Genomic DNA, 6,000 nt, shown 5'->3' with positions numbered 1-6,000 from the left:
AGAAACTAACACAACATTGTAAAGCAATTATACTCCAATAAAGATGTAAAAATAATATTTAAAAAAAAACCTCACTAATTCACTGTCTCACCCATAAACCAGTTTGAATGAGTGTCTCAGACTTTTCTGCCTTGGAGTTTGTGAGGTTGATGGTGCACTGTCCAACCACTACCACCCAAAACCACAAAGGCCCCTCCCTCTTGAGAGTCTAGGAAGTTTAGATCCAGGAGGTGATACATGTATGGGAGAGGAGCAGGTGGGTCGGGCTTTAAAACCTTCTGCCAGCTCATTTAACTCTCCTCTGGGCTGTGAGGACAGCTGTCTGTGCCCTGGCTGCCCCAGAATGCCGCCAAGCAATCCTGAAGTGCCCGAAGCCGTGCATTGTCTATTCATGGCCCCTGTGCCTGTAAAACAGGGTCCGGTGACTGTCACTGTGCCTGTGGCAGTCTGGAGTTACCCAGAGAGAACAAAGCCGCACACACGGGGCGCACAAGGGAGTCTTGTAACAACCTTGTCCCGCTTTCTAGGGCTGAGTCAGGTACCACAACTTGATCTCAGCTGCCCTTTTATTTCAACAAGTTAACATCTGAGCCACACCAGGAGTATTGTGCTCTGTCCCTTTTGGAGGGATGTGGACTGACTCTGTGCTTCTGCCCATGCTAATCTCTCAGCCTACACAGCTCTTCCCCATACTTTTTCAGCCTGTAGTAAATCTTGCCCATCTTTCAAGGCTCAGCTTCCCCTGCAAAGACTTTCCTGGCTCTCCTGAGTGGAATGGGCAGGAACTAGAAAGAGCACAGGCTTTAGAATGGGGCAGACCTGAGTTGGGATGCTAACTCTGCCGCTTGGCCTTTCACCTCTGGCCCCAAGCTTCAGTTCTCTCATCCGTTAATGTAATAATAACCTGTCTCACAGGATTGTTTTGAGAATTAAATGAGATTGGGTCTGTGAAAGCATCTAGCCCAGTTCTTGGCATATAGGAGGGATTAAATGTTTGTTCTTTCCCTTCTACCCTTGTAATTTCTTTCTCTGAACTAAGATAGCACTTTGCTTCTACCCCTGAAATAACATCTTAATGAAAAAGTACAATATGGAAGAATGTTTCTTTTCCAGTGGATTTCCTCTTTGAGGAGTAGGGGTAATTTATCCAACAGCCTCCAATGTAGAGCTTGGACCCATGGGTCCAACAAGAGGACCCATGATGTTGGTTGAATGAATGATGGAACCATTGGGGTGATGGAAAATCTGCACAACCAGGGCTTTTGAAGAGTAGGGAAAGGCAGCAACACGTGTAACCTAGAGAGGAGAAATTTCTGGGTGCTGGCTGGGGACCATTGTAGGAAAGGCTGACCCGAAAATAAAGAGACTTTGTTCATTTCATCTACTCAGAACTGTAAGCAAGGGCTGAAGGAAAGGAGAAGGCAGGTTTTGTTTCAGTAGAAAAAGGAACAACCAGAACCGTTTTTTTAAAAGTCTCATTTTAAAAAATGAGGCTACTTTTGAGGCCAGGAATTCCCTGTGGTGGGGAGATGAACAACTGGATGAGCGCTCCCCAGGGATCTTGTGGAGGAGGAAACTGTGCATCCAGCAGAGCATCGCCCAGCCCTTTCAGTATGAGAGTCCGTTAACTTGATCGTCTTCTACACGGTAGGAGTCCCATCTCTGCACCCCTGCTTCTTTGGCCTCTGAGCCCCTTGGTTTTGTGTGCAGGTGAAGATGCCTGGAGGTGTCGGGGCTGTGGAGACCATGTCGCTCTGAACCAGAGGTTGTACAGGACTGTCAGTGAAGCCTGGCACAGCTCCTGCTTCCGGTAAGTGGGTCCACACCCCTGTCTTTGCCAGTGCGCTGCGGGCCAGGCACTATTTCATCTGGAAAATACAAAACAAGCTTCCTACTAGAGAGTTTCCATTTGGGGGGAGCTCAGGGAGCAAAGGGATATGCCCAGGAAGGGCATGTGAGCAAACACCAGGTGAAAGTGGAAGAGCCACACATGGGCCGGGTGCAGCTAGAGGTGGGGGGTTTGGGATGGGAGGAGACCTTTCCGGGGTGTCCCAGCACCCTCACTTTATAGGTGAGGAGACCAAGGCTGAGAAAGAGCGACTTTCCCACGCCTGCACTGCTGATTACACAGTTGCCTCAAGGGTTGTTTGTAGTGCAGCTGGCAGAGCCAGCTCTTCTTCACCACGGGATGCCTCCCTAGTTTCCTGCTTTTTGTTATTAACTTTATTATAGCTCTTAGATTATTGTTTGGAGGCAGCTCGGTTTCTTGAAAATAACACAGACTTTAATGTCAGATTTGTTCCTCTTCTCTGAGACTCTGTTCCTCATCAGGAAAATAAAGGTGTTAATCATCTCTGTCACAGACTTGTTGAAATTGAATGAAGTCATATATGCCAAGGGTCCAGCTCATGGTAGGCACCCACTGAATGGTTGGAATCCTTGAGAGTGGGAGCTTGTCTTTATATTCTCCAGAGCATAACACAGCACCTGGCCTGCAGTCATTCCTCGTTGGAGGCTGGGTGGGCATTTGTGGTCCCCCGTGGTCTGAAGTGGCAGGGCTGTGCTGAGATCTGAGAATGAGACAGACCGTAGCTGGGCACCATGTGCTGTAAACTCCAGCTCCCACACACAGCTCATGTTGCAAAGCATCCCCTGTGCTGATATCAAGAAATTTAATTGACCTTTAAGCATTTGTCTCCACCCAGGGAATTACGTGGGGGGTTGGCCTGGAGAGCTCTGGCCTCTGGAAGAGTTGGAACATTTTTCTGCCCTTTCAGCTCTAACTCGGAGCTCTCCAGTCTTCTCTGTGGATCTGATTGCTTTGGTTACTCCTCCTTGGTTACCCTCAGGGAATTTGATTCCACTTTTACTTTGCCTTTTAGTAAGATAGGAGCAGAGTATCATAGCTGCAGGGGCCTCTGGCTAGTCTTTTCATTTTACAACTGAGGCAAACGAGCAGCATCAGAACCCAAAGAGTTCCCAGACTGAGGCTCTCCTTGGCCTCCAACCCATACGGTCTTATTTGTTCCTGCCGTTTTCCCATTTGTATGAATATCTTCTAACCAAAATAAGCAGGAATGGGTAGAACAAGCTAATCTTTGGGATTTCTGGATTCTCCTATAACTAGAAGAACCACCTACTATATGATATAACTCCTTCATATCACAGATGAAAGGCCTGAAACCAAAAAGTTAGGCCGTGGATGAAAAGAGCTGGCCCTAGGACTGAAGATGCTAGCTTGTTAGAGTGCACTCTGTGTGTGTGTGTGTGTGTGTGTGTGTGTGTGTGTGTGTGTGTATAAAAGAGACAGACACACAAATACATGCTCATAAAGAAATAAGACATGTTATCCTGGTGGGAAAGAGTTCAGGCTATGGAAGAGACTGGTTTCAAATCCTGGCTTTGCAGTTTATTAACTGACCGTAGGTGACTTCCCTGAACTTCAGGTACCTCATCTGTAAAATAGGGATAAGAATAGTACTCATCCCAGAAGGTTGTTCAGGAGGATTAAATGTGATAACCTATGTAAAGTCCCTAGCATAGCATCTGACACATAGAAAACCTTTAATAATCAGCAGTTGTCACTTTATGTTATATTGTGAATGTGTGTCTATATATACCTGCATGCATATGTGTATTTCTCTTAACACACTCATTGGTCATCTGATGTGGAGCCTTGGGGATTAAGGTTAACTTTGAACCACCCTGGCACAGTTAAATCAAAGAGCATGCCTGTGGGGGAAGCAGAGCATCTCGGTTCAGTCTCTTATTTGCAGCTTTGCCTCAAGGATGGAGTCTTTCTGATCCAGCTCTACTGAAAGGATGCATCTCCTGACTCCTGAGCTTTCCCACGAAAACTGGATGGCATGGAGCCCTCAGATGGAGCCTGGTGATTTGCCGTGGGGAGGTTGGCTGCTTTGGAGCCAATTTGATTTTTTCCCAAATTGGAGGAATATCTTCAGGGCTGGGAAGTATTGTACTTGTCTGGCCCCAGAAGCGACCTGGGTTATGAGGAGCCTGAGGCATTAGCCTGAATAGTCTTTTAAGGTCTCTTCCACCCCAGCTTATCTGTGATTCTCTGATGAATTCACAGTGTCTGGGTGCAGGCCTGCTAGAAGCAGGACCCTCCTTCCGTGCTACCCAAAGTAATTCATTCTTCCTGACTCCATTCCAGCCTCACTCTTACCCAGCTGGGCTCCAGTTACAATAAAGGAAATGACTTTTCTTCTCCCCTTCCCCCATACCTTTGTTTTCCTAGTCACAGGGTGGGGCTGGATATTGAATGGAGAAATTGCTGGGGTTTGGTTCAAACTCCTCCCCTCACCTTCTCCTTACACTATCCCATCCCGTCTGCAGCCACATACATAATCTTGCCTCTTGCCTCCGCCAGATTCTCAGGTGCCCAGACAATAGGAAGCCACTTACGGCTGGGACCTGGGGCTGTACTTTGGAGGCCAGTTACAGTTAACCTACTTCCTGGAAGTCCGTAATTGTGCTGATGCAGTTGGGGCGCCCAGCCAGGATCTCTCTGATCTCTGGATGCTTGGCTGACCAGCCCTCCCGCTTCCTCTCCTCAGCCTTCGCAGCGGGCCTGTTTGGACTCCGTACCTCTGACCTTCCTTCTTGAGCAGTGCCATTGGTTCCAGAGCTGGGGACATTCTCTCTGAAGCTCTCAGGAACTGGCTCCCTCTCTCTGGGGGAGGCCAGGAAAGCAGCCGGACTGCACATTGTTTGTAGTTGAGGTTAAAATGAGAAGCTATGAATGGTGACCTGGTCTCTTGGCATGTTGGCAAACCAGGGAAACTTGATGAGTTTTCTGACGATTGTCCTTGATTGTCCTTTCCCCCTAGTCAGAGGTGTTTGGCCAAGGAGGAGAGATTGTGGGAGGAGGAAAAACTGCCTCTTTATGGCCCCTACCTGGAACTCTGTTGTTTGACCCGATTCCTGACAGCATTATCACAGGGGCAACTCCACCATTCTTAAGGCTCCTGGGAACTTTCAGGGCCTCCTTTCTCAGGATCGCGAACAGCTTTCTCTTTGGAGAAGTGTTGCCTAATGGCGATGCTCTGGAAAAGGGATGATGCAGATAGAAAGCTGTTGTCACTTCATCAAGCTACAGACCATTTCCTCTAAATTTGTGACTCCAGGAAAGGCCGGTGAAGAAATCACACATGTAGCAACCGAGACTGTGGTATAATGGGCTGGCTGACGACAGTGTTTTCTGCAGTGCTGAAAGCTGTGCTCATTTTCTCACCCACACCCCCATCCAAACAAGCGCAGTAGAATGATAATTACAGTAACAGGTACCATTTATTGAGTGCTTACTCTGCACCAGACACTGTCCTAAGTGTATGTCACGTACATTATCTCATTTAATTCCTACAACAACCTAATGTGGTACTGGTCTTACTTATTTTACAAATATAGGGAAATGGAGGTTACTTGCTACAGTCACAGAGCTAGTAACTGGCATAGTTGGGATTTGAACCCAGGCATCCTGACTCCTTGCTTACCAGAGTCTTTGCATTCCTGACTAGGGCAGTCATTTACCCTCCCTGAGGCTCAGTTTCCTCTTCTGTACCTTCAGGGTGAAAAGAAATCACCCTCCACACACTGGTGGTGTCAGATAGCACTGAAGGACATTGGTTCAAAGGCTTCATGAACTCTAGTGTGAGTAAAAGTGCTGTTAAATTTCTCCTGGGTCTCTGGCTCCTGGCGTGGGAGTCAGTGGAGCAACCCTGCCCTCTGCTGTTGTACTGTTGGTGTTGCTGTCCCATTTATTGACCCAAAAGCCTTTGATTCTAGTTTGTCTAGTTTATCTCTAAGGAAACAGCCAGCCAGCAGGTCATTAAGGCTGGCTGCTGGATAGATGCCTGGGGCCTGGGGCTTGCCCCGCAGGGAAGGGGAAGGGCAAACACCTGGGCCGCCTTCTGCCCCGACAAGGGACTCCAGCATGAACAGAGTGGGACTTCTAATATGTAGCAGCAGCTTGTGACCTTC

The 6,000-nt window shown here is 47.9% G+C and overlaps 1 protein-coding gene across 1 annotated transcript in view; it reads left to right on the top strand.

The window, feature by feature from the left end:
* Positions 1 to 1,715: 1,715 nt before the first annotated feature.
* The window catches only part of LIMK2 (LIM domain kinase 2), a 41,735-nt gene continuing 37,450 nt past the window's right edge, over positions 1,716 to 6,000 (top strand). Inside the window, exon 1 of the mRNA XM_065889267.1 lies at positions 1,716 to 1,810. The gene's annotated coding sequence lies outside the window, so the exon portion shown is untranslated. The remainder of the gene's footprint in view (positions 1,811 to 6,000) is intronic.

Source organism: Phocoena phocoena, chromosome 13 (assembly GCF_963924675.1).
Source record: "Phocoena phocoena chromosome 13, mPhoPho1.1, whole genome shotgun sequence".
Classification (NCBI taxonomy): Eukaryota; Metazoa; Chordata; class Mammalia; order Artiodactyla; family Phocoenidae; genus Phocoena; species Phocoena phocoena.
Note: the sequence above shows the minus strand (reverse complement) of the source record. Positions and strands in the feature narration are given on the sequence as shown.